We start from the raw sequence: 21,818 nt of genomic DNA on the forward strand, positions 1-21,818 counted from the left end.
CTACATAAAATTCCAAATCGAATGACACCTCATTCATGAAAATCGGTTCACGCGTTTAGGCGCTACGTTGTTTACAAAAAAAGGTAACAAGAAGAAGAAGAACAAGAAGAACAAGAACAAAAACTTTTTCCTGAAAATGCTGATTTTTCTCATTTTCAGAAACGTATTTTTCGAAATATATTTAATTTATACCGTTGCAAAAAAAAACTACAGATATAAAGGAAGGTTTGCCCTTTATTTTAAAGAAAATTTGGGAATTTTATATTTCATAGAAAAAGAGAAAAAAATTGTCATAGTTGGGGTGTTTTTCAACGGTACGCCTTTTCGTGCAGTTTTTGACGATCTACCCTTATACAACTGTCCTACCGGACAGTTTTAATTCTCATTTAGGTGAGAAATATCCAAAAATGTTTACTGTACAAATTTTTGGAGTACGTCCTTGTGTGAGCAACTATTTCCTGTGCATGAAATTAAATAAAAAGGCAAACAGATCAAGATTGAGACTAGATAAACGTCTGTCTGCCTTAATGAAGATTGTCTGTTCTCAGTCTCTGCATCCAGATGCTGGAAAACTAGAACGAGGAAAGCGCCGGCCAAGTTTCCGGTAAAAAAAGCAGTTTAATTTTTAGTTTTATAAAGTGTTTTAATTATCTTGTCCACATTCCTGAATCCCTCACTTCAGAATACAGATTTAACAAGATTTGTAAATAGAGTACAACCTCGATTAACCGGGCTGACCTCCAGCTATACCCACCACGGAAAACTGAAATCCCGGTTAAACCGAATACACAGTATTACATAGTACATTTGTACCTATGAATGTACGTATGTATATAAGTATGTATTATACGGGTGCATAGGTAGACTCATCAGTAAGAGGCCTATGTGAAAATATAAAAATTAAAAAGCCGTTTCGTCCCAGAGATCAACTCCAATCCCAAGAAATTCAGTACTAATTGCACCATATTTTTGGGTTTTTACGTACATACATACATAACGACCCTTCAAGAACATCAGGTCATAAAAGAGTTACTGCCACGCCTACAATTATGTTACATAGGAAGACCAAAAAAATTTTCCTGTCGCCACCGAAAATTAACTTTTGTTTCGGCGCCGATCCAGGTGTTCTTATGATGACTCAACATGATCCCGGTTAATCGAGGTTGTACTGTATGTTGTGACCCGCTTGATACTTGCCTGTAGCACTTAATTGGCCCGAGATTTAAATTGAATTTGACACCCCTGACCCCTGTCATAGTAAGTTCATGTAATCAATAAATATATTAATGAAAATTGCAAAAATTTGAATTTTAAAAATTACGATAAAAAAAAAAGAAGAAAATGCAGCTATTTTTCTGCAAAGACCTAAAACAGTTTAGTAACCTCCCTCTTTTTTTTTCTTTTTCTATCCTTTTGAACATTAGTGTTAAAGGGCTGAAATATTATAATGATTTCAGTACGCCCCCACCATTTGTAAAAATTATTGAAAATGGGCGACATGATGTATTGAATTTCTTATAAGTAGGGTTTCCTTCTCCCCCTACCCTTCAATTATAGGGTTTAGAGTTGTCCTTCGTAAGTTCTTCTTTTTCTTCTTCTTGTCACTCTCTCTCTCGTATTTTAGAGTTTTCTTACCAATATCTGCACGCCTGAATATTGAGCTCCTTTCTGCCTTCTTGTTCATTTCAATCCATTAACAGTCTTATCATCCACTCACAAGACATTTCCATTTCTTATTCATTCTCTTTTCTTTTCTTTTCTTCTTTTTTACTTTTATTTCCTTTATTATTATTATATTTATTCTTTAGAATTCTTTTAGATGATTTTAGGGGAGGGCCGGAAAAAATGGAAATTGAATGAAAATGAGTGAAAAAAAAGTATAAAAAATTAATATTTCTCTGCTTTCTTGTCTTCCTTTTTCTTCTATTAAGATGGAAAATGTGATCTCGTCAAATTTTCTGAATTTAGTTTTCCCAAATGCATTTTTTGAAATAAAAAATCTGATGTAAATACGCACACATAGCCTTTTAGCGAGTAAATCACAAATTATGGAAAACTCAATTCGGTATTAGTAAGGTATGTACTTCCGCCTCCGCTCATGATCTACCTACTTGGTAGTTGGAAGTTAAGACCCTCCTAAAAGAATTGGCTCGTAGGAGGGCACATTTTCCAACAAGGTCGAAACAGTTAAACTGGTTAAACCTAAAAAAATCCAGCCCCATATCTGATTCTTATTTATTTTAATGATTTAAGGCGCGTCAACATCCTGAGGTTATTGGCACCCGGAGCTTTTTTCGTCAGTGCACTGCCGGCCTCCGGACAGTGTTCTCTCGTTACAGATAACACTGTCCATCACCGGACATTCTTTCCCGTTTTACCCGTTCCTGTGCAAGTGTAGGGGTACTTTAAGGTCCGTTCCTATCCATTCGGATATACCAGACCCCCTATGCAAGCACAAGGTCGTTTTACAAGAGAAGGATGTCACCACCCCGGGGAGGCTGATGTGCTAGGCCTCTCCGTGGGAGAAGTGCCACCCCGGGCACTCCCCCGCTTGGCCGCCAAAGAACCACAGCGCGTGGAGCCAACAACCGTTGGCCTCACTTCCAGATCGTAGAGAAGGCTAACTCTACTTTAGCTCTGGTCAGCCGCGCCTTCTAGCGAAAGGCACTTCCATCATACGATGGCAATGTCTACTCTGGTTTCTATAACGGTGTACCTCCGCTCAGCTCACGTCCTAGGACAGCAAAGCTAATGGTTCACCAACGGCCACTACGAATCCTACCTCAATTGCAAGCAATTTGGCTTGGTAATCTGGTACAGCTTGCACCCGTAGTTCAGTACTTCGCTATTGAACTATAGCCGCATGACTGATCGCACGCTTGATGGTCTTACGGACAGTGAGCTGTTAACAAGCTCCTAGGAAGAGAAAATCTAAGGGTCAGCAGCTGGGATTCGAACCCGGGACCTCTGCGTGGGAGCCCAGTACGCTAACCGCATAGCTAATCCCTTCCCTTATCTGATTCTTATTACTACCAATCTAATGGAAAGTCACAAAACCACTTCATGAAAATTCTTGCATCAAAATTTTCCTTTTTTGGAAAAATGGTCCAAGAAAAAAAAAGAAGAAGTTTTACACCACCAAGAGAGTTGCACAATGTTTGTGGAAAATTGTTAAGTTATTCTACAAGGTAAATGTTTATTCAGTGAAAAATGTGTCACTCCACGTGCAGGAAAATGTATAAGTAACAATCGAGTTTCCATCACATGGTACTCAGATTTAAGAAATGTGCATTACATTAACTTGTCAACAACAATATGCATTAGGAAAAACTGCACAATGTACGAGTGCGTAGTTTTGGATATTGTGATGCAAGAAAAAAAAAAAATCTCACCGGAAACAGCTTAAAAACCGGGTGGTACATTTCTTGCTTCCTCTCTATTCTGCTAAAATGCATGGGCCCCTTTTAAGGGGTATGTTGCCACCTCTCTGCATCAAACAGAAAACCGACAATAACACTCAGCCCTAGAAACCCTTTAAGTACTAAATGCGTCTACTTATTCTTGATGTGAACGCATTCTTTTTAATTTCTATTTTTTTTAACAACAACTGTCGCATTTACCACGCATTTCAATCTACAGACTGACAGAAAGTGATGTGTATACTCGCACGTCATTTCCCCTTCTATAGTTGAGACAAATTTACCGGAAATACATTAGGTCAAAATTCACTACCACACCTTTTGTTCCGTGGTAGGGGTAGTACTAATATTAGGCTGAATAGTAATTAAAGAGGAGCTACGATTGTTTTATTGCTCAGAAGTTTCATTGCAATTCGAAAAAAAAACAACATTTTTTTTAACTTTTAAGCACTAGCGTTAACCTTGAAAATTTTGAAATTTTACCCCCCCACAAGCGAAGTGACGTTAAAAGTCGATTTCTAGGCCGCAAATATGATGGGTATCTCTTACACTCACCGCTTGTATCATAATTTAATTTCAAGTAACTTAGAATTTATAATTGAAAACTTAACTTTAAGTACACTATAAATTAACAGCTTAAAACGATCTTTTAAGTCTTATATTCCTTACACCCGTTTACCTAAACCTCACTCCTCTTCCCGCAACAGATTGTGTTAAGGACCCAGGACACTTCATGGACAAACGCCTAAAGCTGGAATCCAGATACTAGACTTAAACGGCAAGAACTGAACAGACGATTCAAACTCTAGACTTCTGGACAAGCGTTCTAAACTCTCACTACAAGAATAAACGATACTGGAAACCTGCCTGGACTTGCGGGAATGGAACTTTGGGGCTCAGCCAAAGCTTCCAGTATCTATAAAAATCCAATCCTTCCAGTCAAATACTCTCTTGGAAAGTCTTTAGTCTTGGAAAGTTGATCTATGAAGGGAATGTTGAGGTCGTTGCGAAGAGTGAGGTTAGTCACCGTAGAAAGGAGCGTCAGCTATCTGTCGGTAGTAGTTTTGACTGAAATGTCCTGTACAGTCCGTAGGTTTGTAAGTATGGCTGAACTCCACAGCTCTAGTCCGTAAGTCCACCATAGGTTTGAGAATAGTACTGTATTTCAAGCGTTTGAGTTCAATGGGTAATTTGGAGCGTCGTCCAAGAAGTCTGTAAAGCAGTTTCGCACGTATTGTCATTGCTTGTCTTTTAAGTCTAGTGTGTGGGACTCCACGTGAGTCGTTTGTTTATGTAGAGCCCAAGGTAGCGCACCAAGATCTGTACAAGGAAGAGGATTGCTGTTGAAGAGGACAGGTGGACTGGAGCCCCGTCGAATTGCAATTACTCCTTACTATGTCTCTAACTCTACCTTGCACCGAGATTTCCCTTGCTCCTTATGTTTCAGAAGCTGCAAGATCCCGTTACATTAAATTCTACGCTTCAATTATCTTACAACCTAATCCTCTAGTCTCCCCAAATTACTACTCTACCAGAAAATCCTCCCAAGTGGTTGAAGCGCTGGTGGCCACGCGATCTTCTAAATGAATTAAGTGCTGTACAATAGTGAACTGTACAACTTTGGGAGTTTCACTAATGGGTGAATTCTCCCCTCAATGTATTCATAAATTTATTCTATGTATCATATTGTATCAGCTTCACTAATTGCAGAATTATACTACAGTTGTGAAAATAAAGTAAAAAAAAAAAACATTTATTAATCTTCAAACTGTCTATAGTTGCTAAGTTTTAACAAATAAAAATACCAACTTTTAAGAAAATTAGCCAATTACTAATTATTATTTCAAGCAGTAAGGGGGAAAATCGCGTGCTTTTTGGAAAAACCCCAGTTTTTTCCCTGCAACCATGAAGAAAAATAATTTCCTTATAAATGAGGCAGAAAAATGGCTCCATAATTTCTTTAATATTAAGCTTCACGTTTTAAAATAATAACCAATGGTGTGTGGTTAAATCGAAAGGAAAAAAGAAAAGAAAACGGGTTTAAATAACATTCAATATTGTACAGTCATGTTGTAAATTCTGTTATTGTTATTAATCTGGACCGGAAATTAAATATGGTCCTATTATTTATGTGGCAATTTGGAAAGGGGGGTTGTCCTTATTTTTTAGATTATTACAGTGGTTTACTTGTTCCCGATCTTTGCAATGGTTTTAAGGCTACCTGAATTTTCTTTTTTCCAAATATGTTAAACTCAGGATGAAACAGAAATAAAAATAAAATAAAATTACAGACGCGATTGTACTGTAACAGTGTTATAAACTTTACTCTGACTCGATAATGTACAGGTTAGATTAATAATAGATAAACAGGTTACTATTTTACACGCTTCGGTAATTATTTATTTTTTTTTATTTTAATGTATTTTTCATTTAAAAGTAAAGTAATCGCCTATTTTTTCAGGCAGGCTTTACAACCAACTACAGATTAGATGTCGTGGACGGAGGCGTCTAGCAAACATACTTTATTGCAAATTTCTCATATTAACCATTAAAGGTATAGCCCGGGGAATATAGCCTAGTACCGCAATACATCTTAGCTTTGCGGGTCTAGCCTCTAACCACTCGGCTATCGTGGCGACTAGCAAACATACTTTACTGTAAATTTCTCATATTAACCAGTAAAGGTATACGTAGACTGGGAGTATAGACTAGTACCGCAATACATCTTAGCATTGCGGGTCTAGCCTCTAACCGTTCGGCTATCGTGGCGACTAGCGAACATACTTTACTGTAAATTTCTCATATTAACCAGTAAAGGTATAGACCGGGGGAATTTAGCCTAGTACCGCAATACATCTTAGCTTTGCGGGTCTAGCCTCTAACCGCTCGGCTACCGTGGCGACTAGCAAATATACTTTACTGCAAATTTCTCATATTAACCATTAAAGGTATAGACTGGGGAATATAGCCTAGTACCGCAATACATCTTAGCTTTGCGGGTCTAGCCTCTAACCGCTCGGCTACCGTGGCGACTAGCAAATATACTTTACTGCAAATTTCTCATATTAACCATTAAAGGTATAGACTGGGGAATATAGCCTAGTACCGCAATACATCTTAGCTTTGCGGGTCTAGCCTCTAACCGCTCGGCTACCGTGGCGACTAGCAAACATACTTTACTGTAAATTTCTCATATTAACTATTAAAGGTAATAAGGGAATATAGCCTAATACCGCAATACATCTTAGCTTTGCTGGTCTAGCATCTAACCGCTCGGCTACCGTGGCGACTAGCAAACATACTTTACTGCAAATTTCTCATATTAACCATTCAAGGTATAGACCGGGGAATATAGCCTAGTACCGCAATACATCTTAGCTTTGCGGGTCTAGCCTCTAACCGCTCGGCTACCGTGGCGACTAGCAAACATACTTTACTGTAAATTTCTCATATTAACTATTAAAGGTAATAAGGGAATATAGCCTAATACCGCAATACATCTTAGCTTTGCTGGTCTAGCATCTAACCGCTCGGCTACCGTGGCGACTAGCAAACATACTTTACTGCAAATTTCTCATATTAACCATTCAAGGTATAGACCGGGGAATATAGCCTAGTACCGCAATACATCTTAGCTTTGTGGGTCTAGCCTCTAACCGCTCGACTACCGTGGCGACTAGCAAACATACTTTACTGCAAATTTCTCATATTAACCATTCAAGGTATAGACTGGGGAATATAGCCTAGTACCGCAATACATCTTAGCTTTGCGGGTCTAGCATCTAACCGCTCTGCCCGCTTGGCGTCTTGCAATTTACTTTATGTTTTCTTCCACTATCTTAACGTCCTACATCCAGGTGAATGTTGTCTGAACAAGAAGTTTACTATTGTATTAGTAAGAATACAAAATATGAGCCAACTGTACAGCGTATGATGAAAAAATTTGTGAATTAAAAAAACTTGTGAGTGACCAGGTCAGATTATTATTTACGTTTACATAGAACAAGTCAGTCTTCCTAAACACCAACTCAGTTAACCTCCCCACGGTATATTAGTAATGCAATAGACTGCCCGTTATTACAATATACCTACCACAAACTATATCTAATAACGCCTAACATTACAAACTAATTAACCTGAGTTAATCGAGTTTAAAACGGAAAACAAGTCATTGCTGGTGGCTATAAGTTGGTGGAACATGAAAGGTTTCTGGTACACCCCTTGGTGACGGATTTCCTGTTAGCTCCCCCCCAAGCGAACGACTCCAAATTATATCGATGCTTTCACGATTATATTCCATGTTTCACGCAACTCTTTTGAAATCATTTTAATATTTACTTCCGTCCAGAAAAACGACATGCTTTCTTTATAATTTTTATTGCTTTATTTCGTTTATTTATTGTTAATTATTTATATTTAAATATTCACCTGGTGTTGATTAATTTCAATTTAAGACCAAATTAATACTAAATTTTCAATTTCCATGGAATATTATTAAATTAATTACAACTTTGTGTAATTAGTTTGTAATTGACTAATTAAAGTATTATATAAAACAATTAAAAACAAAAAAAAATCGGATTTGATCAATCACACGAGTCCATTTTACAACAATTCTGGATTATGGGTTTTCCCAAGTCCAAATTTGGTTTCAAAACATGTTTAATTCTAATAAATGTTATTAATATTCCATAACTTGCACCTTATACTGAAATAATAACCTTTTCAGGCACCCGTTTCATCCCTCCGAATTCCTAAAAACGAATTTTCGTAGAATATATCCACAAAAAAAAAAAAAGAAAGCACATCTAAACTCATCTGGACATGCGGATCAGAGCTGTGGGTGGTGGGGGCTCAACTAAACCATCCAATAATCTCCCGCATCAAATCCTAACAATCAAAACTCCTCTGGCGTAATAACTTCTGGTTATGTCACTAGCCTCAAGCTTTCACAAAGATCTGAAATATCCTCTCCCCCCACTTTGTCAATAAAAAAACATTAGTAAAAAAGTACTATAGGGAGGTGGCTAGCTAAAATTGCTACAAAAATTGTTCGAACTATTCAAACAAGGAAGTGGGAAAGAATTGTGGCAAATTTCTAGTTTCTTGTCTACAATTGTTTGTGCAACATATTGTAACGACATAATGGAAGTTTTTTTCATCAACTTCCGTTTTATTAAATAATAATTGTTAAAAACTGAAATGGTTACTTTTCTTTTTGTTCCTTCTCCGAAAAATTGACATTTGAGTGAATTAATAGTGAAAAGTCGGTTACGCAAAATCCCAGTTTTCTGCATTTACACCCCCTCTCTGTTCGGGATAGGGTTTTATTAAAAACCAAAAAAAACTCCATATGGCAGTGGTTTCCAACCTGTGGGGCGCGCCCCCCTAGGAGGGCGCGAGACTGTTGCAAGGGGGGCATGCAGCTGTTGCCAAAATATCATTTTCGAATACAAACCAAAAAAGTGGAATAGGTGTCAAAAAAATGAATCAGCAAAATAGGTATACGTAATCCGCAATCCTCGACGCGAATTTTTCGGGTACAAATGCTAAAACATCCATCCATACTCTTGCTGGAACGAAAACATCTCGCTTTCACGTTTGGAGCCGAGCGCCGGCAGGGCGATTGGAAACCCATTTGTGATTGAAAAATATGATGATTTTGGCCTTACGACAGCAGAGCAGGAAATGATAATTGACTTATCTAGTGATAGCACACTAAATCAGATGTTTCAAGACGAAAATAATATTGTTACGTTTTGGCTACGAGTAAAGGACGATTTTCCTACTTTGACAAAAAAAGCTTTAGAAATTTTATTGCCATTTGTAACATCTTACCTATGTGAAACTGGTTTTTCTACAGTAGCTGTCTTAAAAACAAAGTATCGATCTCGCTTAGTGATTGAAAAGGAACTGAGAACCGCGATTTCTTCAATGATACCACGGTTTGAGAAAATTTGTGCTGAAAAACAAGCTCAACCGTCGCATTAAATTTTTATAATGTATTAATTATATATTCTTTTTTTTTTGTATTTTTGTAAGATTTGTTTTTATTACATTTAAATTTATTATTTCTTATAATAAATAATTATTGTTTATGTATATTTTTACATAATATTGTATATTATTTTGTAGCCCATTAAATAAATTATAATATCAGTTGAGTATTTATGAAATTAGATGGTTAGAGAAATTAAGGGGGCGCAACAATTTTTTTTTTAAAGGGGGGCGCAGGTACAAAAAGGTTGGAAACCACTGCCATATTGTCTTGAAGCTCAATAAATGCGCGCAAGTTTTTCTAAAATTATGTGACACCTTGATTCATTAATCATTGAAAAAATGCAGTTGAAAATTTTAACAAAAATCATCGAGAACGAATTTTTTTTTGACATTAAAGTAAATATTTCATTGTTATTATAAGTAGGGAACGGATTCGTATGTATTTACATATTTTTTTCTAGGCAATTTACAGACGTTATTCAACTAGAAGTATTCATACTGACACTTTTTAAGCCGTTTGAGTCTACTTTTATTTCCCATATTTCCACATATTTGGATGTTTTCGCATATTTATACATATTTGATTAAAATAAATAAATATTTCTACATATTTAATCAAAATATGTACATATTTTTCATTTTGGGCATATTTTCATAATTGGGAGGTGGTTGACAGGAACTGTGAACCACAGACTGTAGGGCTGTGAATCACAGTGGGTACAATGGTTATTGTAATTTACACAGAATGCTGCTAAACAGTGACGGGCACTTGTTAGTTCTTTGAAGTTGTCTGTTCTTTCAGCTCGTTCGTTGAAGTGTCCAATTCATTTCGTTCGGTCACTTAGTGTATTCTTTTCTGACAATTGCGTATTTCTTGCACAAGCCATTACCCAACTTGAGTCCCAAAATGTTCGACTGACAGAAAACGTGTCCAACGTTAAAAAAGACATCGAAAAGGTGGAAGGAATACCTGGGAATAAGGGAGATCTGATCAGATCAAAACTGTTAGAAGTACTGAGCAAGAACAAAGGGTGGGAGACCATCTGCCAGATTTCTGATATTATCAGTGGAACAGAAGTCACCTCAGAACATGGTGTACCCTTTACAACCAACGAGATAACTTCTTTCAGCAAGGCACCTATAACATCTGTAGATGTTGATCGATCTTTTAGTCGTTACAAGTCCATCTTACGCCCAGATCGTCGTCACTTTACGTTTCAACATTTGAAATTTCATGTGGCTGCAAACAATTTCGAAGAGAGAAGTTTTAAAAATTGAAAATTTAACACATCTTTTTATAAATAGTAAAAATGTTCTTTGTTGTATAAATCATTATAACTTGTAAAAACAAATTATTTTGTTCCTAATAAATTATTATAAATTGTAAAAAATGTTCTTTTCTTGTATAAATAATTATAACTTGACCCCCCAAAAAAAATCCATTTTCATAAAAAAAAATGTCCATTTTACTTAAATATTCCAGAAAATATTTTAAGAAAATCACATATTTTCCACATAATTGACGAAAATAAATGCATATTTTAATTAAATATTTGGCATTTTTAAATACATAAAAATCCGTTCCTTAGTTATAAGAAACGTTTTGAAGCTCTGTATTGAGCAAATTTATAGGAAATTTAATGCTCTTTCGTTTAGAATAAGCAGATTTGTTGTACGATAAAGGACAGAAAAGTTACGTCCGTTTTTATGGTGGAAAACGCGAATATCGACGGAAAGGTTAAAAATGCAAATATCTTGGACACTATTGAGAATCGGGCCAAAGTGAAGAGAATATTTTTTGTTGCATTTGAGCTGCTGAATCACCTCCCGGAAGTTTCGACCACTCTTCCCCGTGTACAACCCTGTATAGTACGAGTATCTTAGAGATGCCGATAAGCCAAAAATCTGCACGATAATTAACTTTTTTTTTAGGCAGTGGTACTATGAAATAGTAAAGTTTTTATAACCTAATTTAAAAAGCCTACGCATCATTCCCCTTTTTACCCACTTGCAGATAGACGACTGTTTATTTCAATTTGTGACAGCGCACAAAAGCGCTCCCACCACAGCGCTACTAATGACGTCATCAGCCTAATGAACTCATCATTTCACTTCTAATGTTCTAACTGTAGCGGACGAGACCCTACTTTGCTCTAGGGGTTGGTTGCGGTGGCTCTCTGCTCTTAGGGAAAACGAAGGGCTCTCTGGAACTACCACCCACTGAAACCCCTCCATCTCCAGTAGCAAATATATAATTCATTAAAATTCACTCGCTCAAGTTGGAAGTTTTAGTGGTGACTGTTTGGGATGAATAGAGCTGGTGAGTGAAATTTAGTGCGGACGGATGGGGGGGGGGGATAGCGAGCAAAATTGAGTGAGCGAGTAAAAGGAATATAAATATTTATTCAATGGAGATTAGGTTTTGTGATGTTTAGAATAATATTAGTGTATTTGATATCAAGGGCTGTGTATTCATATAGACAAACCGACGTGCGCGCGCATTCATACCACGCTCACTCTCTTACGTCACCATTATGAACTGACAGATAGACGAAAACAAGAGAGAGTGGTGGGGGGGTGGGGCGGGGAATCTGTTTTAACATCCAAAAAAGGGGAAACAGAATTTGAATAGACAGTAGCCATTGAAGTTGTTGTTGTTGGATTTGCAAACATTTGGGGATTTTAGGCAAAAGAGGAAACTTCATAGACGGGGATGGTTCAGTGAAGGTTCAATGTTCAAGGGATAGCCGCTCCACTCCCGCCCCCTCACCCAATCCAGCTGAATGCAGAGTGGTTCAGAGTGCAACTGATGATACCAGGAAATGTGGTACCATCATGACGTCAACAGCCATACATTGTATTCTATGTGTATTCCCGTTTACATTCGTGAATTGTGTAATTTTGGGTCTTTGGCTGGGGGGGATACAATTACTGAAAGGTGGTTGGCAGACACATGAAGATGTCATCAAATGAGCATCCAGCGTATTGGTGCGTATCTGGGGGGGAGGGGGGAGAGCCACTCTAGGCAGGGCAACTCGTGCGCAGCTTCCAAAAAAGTTAAGGTAGACTCGTTGATTTTGTGTGAGTGTGTGTGTGTGTGTGTGTGTGTGTGTGTGTGTGTGTGTGTGTGTGAAAAGGTAGAGGGGTTGGTTTAGCCAATCCCCATTATTCATTTTGATGGTTGAATAGTCCTGTATGGTTTGTTGTGTATGTACGTACTACATTTTGTATGCCATCATGATGTATATATTACAGTGTACATTATACTAATGACCTGCTTAATGCTATAATGCGCTAAGGACCAACGAACTTGTGTTTAGCATTTGGCACAACGTTTCACGGAAATCGTGCTTTTTTCAATTCCAAAAATAAAGTCACACTCATTGTTAAACAAGTGGTTTGTTAGATTTGTGAATGTAACGAACTTTTTGCATAATTAGCTAAATTCCATCAATCATCAAATTTAGAAATTCAAGCTTGATTTTGATCCATAATTAATATTATACAGGTAGTAAGAGAGTACAATGAACAGTAATGACACTTTAGAGGCATGCCTAATCATCCCTTTTTTCACCAGTTTAATTTTTCTGGAAAAATGATTCCAATAAAACTTAATAGATCTATATAAAAAAAAAAGCAAAGTAATCGCCTATTTTTTTCAGGCGGGGCTTAACGTCCAACTACCAATTAGCTCATACTTTACTATAAACAATTTTTTTTTTCTAAAAAATAAAAAGTAGTCATATGCGGGATTCGAACTGAGGGGGTTACACTTACAAAGCCACGCTCATAACCACTAGACCAAAAATAAATTGAAAAATAAACGATTTTCTAAAAAATTTGGTTCTTTTTATTGATCGATTTAGAGCAGTGATTCCCAAAGTGTGCGCCGCGGCTCCCCGGAGCGCCACGGCTCCCGTCATAAGGGCGCCGCGAAATATTCAATTAAACAATTCGGCAATTTGGTAGCATGGAAGTTTCTGATTTTTTGGATATCAGTAAAAAAAGGAATATCCACTGGTTAGTCGAAAAGCTTCAGGAATATTAATTCCATTTGCAACATCCTATTGGTGCGAAGCTGGGTTTTCGGCGATCGCGGTAATAAAAAGTAAATATCACTCGAAAAGTAACGTTGAACAAGAAATGAGGGTAGCCGTACCCAATTTTATTCCGAGATTTGAGAAGTTGTGAAGTGAACATCTTCGCCTATCCATCCCATTAATAATTTTAATAATTTTAATCATCAATGGATGTTCAATAAATTGTTTGTGAATTTAAAATTCGTGTTTAATTTCTTTTCCAATTATCTAACCACATGGTGGTTGTCCCGTCTCCATATGGATATTACCGAAACAGTTGAAATTAGATATTTTATATTATCCCAAGGAAAATAGTATCTGTTTTTAATTTTTCGCTGTTAAATGGGTAATCGCTTATGAAAAGGAAAGTTTTCCAATTTTTCAAGAAAGTCAATGTTTATGTATTATGAGGGCGCCGCGGAAAAAAATCCCGATTATTTAGGGAACCGCAAACCGAAAAAAATTGGGAACCTCTGCGTTAGAGGAAAATATATTACGTCATCCTCTGGTGGTACCTAAGTGAAATATCAAATTTTCATCTTTCTACAATTTCTCATTATTCAGTTAAGGTGGAGATACACACTAAAACACGCACATACGAGGGTCGTTTGAAAAGTCCGTGCAAAAATAAAAACTACTTAATTTTTTGGGTTAAACCTTTTTTATTTTTCAACATAGTCTCCTTTTAGGCTTATACACTTCGTCCAACGCTGCTCTAGTTTGTTTGGGGGATGTGAAACGAATTGGAACCCTATTTCCATTAATTTTGCGACCACAACTGCTGAGGTGTGAGCTGGTGCGTTGTCGTGATGGAAAAGGACTTTTTTGTGGGCCAATCGTGGGCGTTTTTCTTGCAGCTCGGTTTTCAAACGGTCCAATAACGATGAATAATATGCACCTGTAATAGTTTTACCCTTTTCCAGATAGTCGATGAGGATTATTCCTTGCGAATCCCAAAAGACAGTCGCCATAATCTTTCCGGCCGAAGGAACGGTCTTCGCCTTTTTTGGCGCAGATTCCCCCTTGGTAACCCATTGTTTAGATTGTTCTTTGGTCTCTGGAGTGTAGTGATGTATCCATGTTTCATCCACAGTGACGAAACGACGCTTAAAGTCCTGCGGATTCTTCTGGAACAGCTGCAAACCGTCCTTGCAACACTTCACACGATTTCGTTTTTGGTCAAGCTTGAGCAATCGCGGCACCCATCTTGCGGATAGCTTTGTCATGTCCAAATGTTGATGCAAAATATTATATAACCGTTCATTCGAGATGCCCACAGCACTAGCAATCTCACGCACCTTCACTCTTCTGTCATCCATCACCATATCATGGATTTTATCAATGATTTCTGGAGTAGTAACCTCAACAGGGCGTCCAGAACGTTCAGCGTCACTTGTGCCCATATGGCCACTCCGAAAATTTTGAAACCATTTATAAACTGTTCTAATCGAAGGTGCAGAGTCACCATAATGTTTATCAAGCTTCTCTTTAGTCTCCTGAGGCGTTTTGCCTTTCATAAAGTAGTGTTTAATCAACACACGAAATTCTTTTTCGTCCATTTTTTGAAAATCACTCGACTTCCTAGATTCAAACGAATGCCAAACAAAGAAATAGACCGATCTGGCTGAAACTTGGCGTGTGTTCTTCCAAGAGATGCTACTAACTAAACATAACCTCGATACGCGCCAGTAGTGCTATCTCTCTGACTTTGCACGGACTTTTCAAACGACCCTCGTACATCCAAAGAAATGTGTAATTACTGGACCACAAAATTATCGGGACCTAAAATCGGAAATTATCGATAAAACTCTTAAAAAATCGAAAATCAGCTCGATTATAACACACATCCTGTTCAAACTAAAAAATAAAAATATAGTATAAAATACGAACAATATTAATAATAACACCGGGAGAAATCATTTTGAAGATAATTATATTCATTATGGGCAAGATCGTGAGGTATAAATTCATTAAGCATATATTGTACGTTTGTATACATTTATGTACATGTATAGTGTTTACGTATGTATACATGAGACGGCGTGAGATTCCAGAGCGGGAGAGGGGGCAGAGAGATCTAGTTTAGACTAGCAAGGCTCCACCTGATATCATTAGATTACAGACCGACTCTGGCAAGCATGCCGAGGTAGGCTTACTGGAATCTGTAATTGACTTATCCGGTGTCGTGTCAATCTACATACATATCACAACTGAATTCGTTTCCACTATTATCAGGGCCGGAAAGATTAAAGATTTTGTTTTTGCATTCCGGTCTGAACAGACTTAAGATTTTTCACTAGCCGCGGTTACTTAATTAGATTTTCTTAAAAACTTGGAATTTGTTCTAAAAAAAGTAGATAACTTCAGAGTTGTACATGTGAACACAAAAGAAAATGCTGAAAACTTCAAAAAAACTAACAAGTGAAAAGTAACTTTGGGAAAGATAATTTTCTTAAAATTTGGGAATTTGGTTGCGTATACAATAAGCTTGCCATGTTTGAAGAAAATCATAAGGGGGGGGGGGTCGTTTTTGAGAAAATTCCTCTTTAAATAGAACAGCTAACAATCGATTCATCATTTTTAGTGGCACATCCGACTGCCAAGTAAGAAACAAAAGATTTCTGGAGGAAAATAAAGTGTCCTAGGAAAGCAAAGAAAAGTCATCCAAAAGGGAGAAGAATGATGAAAGACATGAAGAAAGATCTGACGAAGCTTTAGATTGAGAGGAGATGGCTGAGCCACCGGATAAACAAGACCGAAATGGGCATTTGTTGACAAGGAAGTCAAAAAAAAAATGGTCCAGTTGGGCCGTAGAAAAAAAATTAAAATAAATAAATGAGACCCAACCCTACACTAAAATGGCCCTTTTGAAAAGAACCTACAACCTCTACCTCTTCCAGAAGTGCCCTAACAAAGAATTTTCCTGGGATCCATAGAAAAGATTAAAGAACTTCTTGAACTTAATTAGAATAGCAAGAGTGAAATTCCTCCAGTCATTTAAAGTTTGTAATGCATACGTTACGAGACCAAATAATGCTAATTACAAAAAAAAAATACTTTTTCGACGGAAGGCATATTTTTTAGAGCTTGCAAATGAGTGCTCCAGACAACCCTGAGATGAAAAGTCCAAAAGAACCAGGATCCAAAGAAACCAGGAATCCAGGATCCATAATATGATGGATGGTGCCCAAAATTTAAGTCCAGAAATGCAATTTATGTATTTAATCACGAATATAATACCAATATAACTAACACACATTTTGAAAAACAGAAAAAAAAGAAGCTTGATGCAACAAATAATAATATCTACTGTTTCTGATAAAATAACCCATACTTTTATTAGAATTTTCAAATCTAATTGTACCACACCATCTAAGAAAACCAATTAAAATTAACAAAAAATAGGAAAATGTAGCAGATACTCAATACGTACTTGTTATCTAGTATTTCTATCAGAATCACTTTTGCAATAGTTAGCATGCTAAAAGTTGAAATTGTTTGACAAAAAATCTATAGAAAAACTGGTAGAAACAGGCCAAAAAATACGCTTGGAGCAAACATCCAATAATGTTACGTCTTATTGCTAAACAAAATCACCAAAAAATGATCTTATCCTTAAAGTTAAGATTGCAGGATACATTCTGAGAAAAACGATGAGAAAGAGCATTCTATGTCTAGAATCCTCAAAAAAGGTATCATAATTATTGTTACCTCACATTGTGTGTAAGGGCAAGAAAAGGCGGCAAAAAGAATATATTCTCTCTCTGGAAATCCAAAAATATTCCACTTAAAAAATAAAGTAATCGTTTATTTCTTCAGGCGAGGCTTAACGTCAAACTACCAATTAGGTGTCGTGGACGGAAGCGACTAGCAAACATACTTTACTATATTCCACTTTATTAACGTTAGAATCTTCTAAAGGAAAAACAGCACACCCCCCCCCCACAAATTGTGAAAAACTAGAAGAAAAAGGCAAAGCGAAGCTAATCTGTCCCCAGGGATTAAAAATGTTACCCCGCATTTTTAATAGAATCAACTATACTATCGTTGGTAAACTCAGAGTTGAAATTGTAACGTTTTGAAAATACTTGTAGAAAGATACATAAAAGAAGCATACAAAGAACAAAAAAGTTACTAAAACTGCCCTAAACTACTTTTGGAAAAAAATTAAAAGATAAAAGCATTCTAAAATTATTCATTTTAATTAGTATTCTCAATAGAATAAACTATACTATCCTTAGAATATACGAAGTTAAAGAAGTATTGAAAATGTGGTTAGTGCTGGACAATATCTTAAAAAATATTACATTGGTGTTACACAATCGCCTACAATATCGCATGAACCCTCAAAGTTGAAATTATAACACACATTTTTAGAACTACTAGTAATAATTTACAAAAAAAATCAACTACACTGTCGTTCAAATCAATAAAGGTAACATTGTAAACCACATTACACGAAAATTTAGATGAAATGACACAAAAAGAAAATCCTAGAGTATCATTAATGTTATCTTTAGAATCCTCAAAGTTCAAATTGTGACATACATTTTGAAAATATTTGCAGCAATAGATAAAAATAAGCATACTGAGACTTAAAGGCCCAATATATTGCATTACATTTCAATGATAACCACAAATACCCCTACTAGAATCCACAAAGTTGAAATATACCTTACATTTTACGGATAACTAGAAGAAATAGACAAAGGGGGACATATTGAGGTCAGATAGTTCATTATACTGTTCTACATTTCTAATACTCACACAAACGCTCATAGCTAAAATATACCGCACATAACTAGAAGAAATTGAAAAATTGGAGCAAGCTGTTCCCCAAGATCTCAATAATAATCAGCGACAACTGCCCATCTTATAGCTGTAAGAATTCTTAAAGATGAAATCCGTAGCATATATTTCTAAAATACTACTAGAAATTATCAATAAGAAACATTCTGGTACCCCAAAATTGATCATTTTAAACTATTCTTAATAGAATGAACTTTACTATCGCTGGCATCCTTAAAAGTAACATTATTACAAACTTTGTAGGAAAAATTAGAAGAAATAGAACACAAATGAAGCAAACTCGACTCTGGAGATTCAATAATGTCACTCAGTATGACACCTAGTATACGCAGCAACCGATCAAGAACAAATTTTATCACATATTATGAGAAAACATGCAGAAAATGTCTAAGTAGCAAGCTCTGACTTAGCCAACTAAAACAATTATCATGCATTTCTAATAAAACCACTTATTTATTCATTATTTTTGGTGCTCACAATTATGTTTGATGAATAAATAGTCATAATAGGTAATATTGCTGCAGTTGTGTGGAATAAACTGAACAATATTTTACACAATTGCTTATTCAAATTAATAAAAGTACCAAAAATTTAAATTTTATCTTGTAAATCCTAGCAAACTTGCTCTATTGCATATATTCATGGAAGTTATCAGATAGTGTCTCTTAATACTGAATGTATTTTTATCATTATGTCAGCAAAAATTCAATTTTCTCCCCGATTATTGATTAAAATAATCGTGAAAGTGATTTAAATTGATTAGAAACACTAATAAAACTTTGAGTTTGACACTCTAAAAAGAACTAAAATCCAAAAAAGGAAAGTAGATTGACTTGTGTCGCTTTTGAAAGCAAGATATGAATCACATACTTTAAATTCAAAAAATAACTTCCTAATTTAAAAAAACTACCATCATTTTATCTGTTCAACATCACTTTTTTGTATGGATAATATTCTAAATAATTCAATATCTAAAGTGTATTAGACCACAAAGTTATGTTTAAAGATTACAGCTAAACACTTTTGTTTTAGAAAATTTCACAATTATTAAAAATGAAATTGAAAAATTGGATTAAGTAAAAAGAAATCAATGGCAATAATCATGCATTCTAGATCTTTCACAAAATAAAACTCACTTCTTTTTCATAAAATACTTTTAACAATAGGAAGAATCTACAGTACCAGCACTAACTGTGAACTGGTACAAATTAATGTACAAAGGAAATCTGGGGATAATAATAAGGCATAATCTGTAAAAAAGTGAACGCCGAAAATAATGTATCATTAAATATTTTACCATACTTTGAGTATATTAATTTATTCTAATCTTATGTTCCATAATAATCTAGAAGAATTGAATACCAATGTCCTTGAAAGCCCCCATTCAGGGCATTCAAATTAAAAAGCTCATTTAAAACATTTTGGGTAATTTTTTAAAGTAATTCTACTTTCATATTGTACTAATCTAATATATGCATTGAAATATTGAATAAATTAAGGAAAATTAACTTAATTTAGTATAAAAAAAAATGAATAAAAAATCAAGTAAGTCACTCACTCACCATAAGATTCGTCAAGAATCACAGCTTCCAAAGGATATTCAACCGATTTTTAAAACACTCACTTATAAGAATATCAATTTTAATTAACAAAGATACAATAAAATTACAATAAAACACTTAAATAAGAAACGAATATAATAATCACGAAATTATCTAATTACAGCACAAGAACACGAACTACAATGGCTGCTAGATTTAATGACGTAAGTAAGTGGCAGTGGTGTATTCAAAGAAAATAATTACTTACTTATTTTTTTTTTAAACAATAATTTAGTTAATAAAATTAATTAAAAATAATAATTCATTTTTACAAAATTATAAATTATTATCAGTTTTACTTTTAAGTTTTTTTTTTTTTTTTAACATGAGTACTAAGTACCCACTTCTATGGAACCAGCCAGTCCAAGCATCTTTCCTTTTCCGAATCACTGTGGCCATCATCCGCCCCTATTTCCAACAAGTTGTGATCTGAAAACCAAGAAGATGATACGCATTTAGCAATTATCCAAATATTACCAAAGGAATTAACAGAAAGAACATTAAGTAAGTAGATTAAAAGTTTTAATAAGTACTAAGATTGCAGTTCTTAAAAAATGAATAATTGATGGGGCAGACATATTGTGCTAAATTTAAAACCACGAATTTTTAATTCAAAATTAAGGATTTGTTTGATAAAACTACTGATTAATGCATTAAAATTATTAACTTCTTTTGTACTATGGGAATAAAAAGGTAGATTTGATACTAAAATAATGTGAATCTTGATACCAACTTTCAACTAATTTGCATTTACCTTAGAAATAAGAGTCGTAATTCCTAATTAAATTAGGTAATTCTGAAATGAGTTTCTGAGTTACACGTTTATGATTAAATGAACGTTTTATTTCTGATAAATTGAGTACCTCAATGGCTAATTTGGCTGCGAAACTCAAGATTGTTAGAACAATTAACGTTATTGCTACAACTAGAATCTACTAGATGCTGTTTATTAAATGTCGTGCATCAAGCATGGATCCGTTATTTTCTTTAAATGTGCATCACACTGCATCATTTAATTAAATGTTGCACAGAATAACATTACTTAAGAAATTATTCATGTAGTTATTTCTTGAACTATAAACTGAATTCGACATGAAAGGTAATAACATAGACAATATTAAGATTTCTATTTACTAGCATTGAACAAAATACCAATAAATTTCAAAGAATACTTCATTTCAATAGAAGGGATGTATAGTTAACTGCTTAGCAATTCCCAGACATCCAAATATCTTCATAAAGGGACACACACCAGATCCATAATAGCTTAACATCAGAAACACCAATAAAATATGTACAATTGACAATTGCAGGTATGTGTTAACAATAGAAAGGATTTTTACCAATGAAAGCACACATGTACCTCCCAAAAAAAAGTTAATTCAGTAACTGTAGACAAAATAGCTTCTCTTACTAGAACTAGTAATGATTAAAAAAGGGCAACAGCTGGTCAACATGCTAAACTAATTAGGTTAACCAAATACCTGGGTTTTTTTTGTTTGAAAAAAGTTCCAGTTGTTGGCCATAATGTTCTTTTGCAATTACTGTTCTACTTATTTACTTCTTTTAATTCTTTTAAAAGCATCTAAAAACATGAATAGAGAAACACTGTTTTTTTTTAAATATATGTAGATACTCTCACTTTATCTGATTAGAAAAATTCACACCAAGATTTACACAAATATCCTGGAGTCACTTTAAATAGCAGGATTCCAACATCTTCATAGTTAAATTGATGTTCAAAAGTTGATAATGCGTGTGTCTTTTCTGGAAACAACATAAAATGCTAAAAAATATTTTTATTGAAATTAATTATTACGTTTAATTGCAGATATGCATGTAGTTGCTGTGAATAAGCAAGAATATTCTCATGTTTGCTGAATTTCATCTTTAAAAAGTTTCAAGAGTAA

The 21,818-nt window shown here is 35.1% G+C and overlaps 1 protein-coding gene and 1 long non-coding RNA gene across 4 annotated transcripts in view; one reads left to right on the forward strand and one right to left on the reverse strand.

Moving 5' to 3' along the window:
• The window catches only part of LOC141454773 (uncharacterized), a 309,424-nt gene that overhangs the window by 287,258 nt on the left and 348 nt on the right, over positions 1-21,818 (reverse strand). For 2 of the 3 annotated variants that reach the window (XM_074129358.1, XM_074129357.1), the window contains exons 2-3: positions 21,393-21,675; positions 19,870-20,337 (exon numbers count right to left, since the gene is read on the reverse strand). The gene's annotated coding sequence lies outside the window, so the exon portion shown is untranslated. The remainder of the gene's footprint in view (positions 1-19,869; positions 20,338-21,392; positions 21,676-21,818) is intronic. The other variant, XM_074129359.1, reaches the window with a different exon arrangement.
• Positions 20,273-21,818, forward strand: part of LOC141454775 (uncharacterized) — a 40,048-nt gene continuing 38,502 nt past the window's right edge. Inside the window, exons 1-2 of the long non-coding RNA XR_012458965.1 lie at positions 20,273-20,412; positions 21,740-21,814. This is a non-coding gene — a long non-coding RNA (uncharacterized lncRNA). The remainder of the gene's footprint in view (positions 20,413-21,739; positions 21,815-21,818) is intronic.

This window comes from Rhodnius prolixus, unplaced genomic scaffold, assembly GCF_049639745.1.
Source record: "Rhodnius prolixus isolate KJV_2025 unplaced genomic scaffold, Rpr scaffold_9, whole genome shotgun sequence".
In the NCBI taxonomy this organism is placed as follows: domain Eukaryota; kingdom Metazoa; phylum Arthropoda; class Insecta; order Hemiptera; family Reduviidae; genus Rhodnius; species Rhodnius prolixus.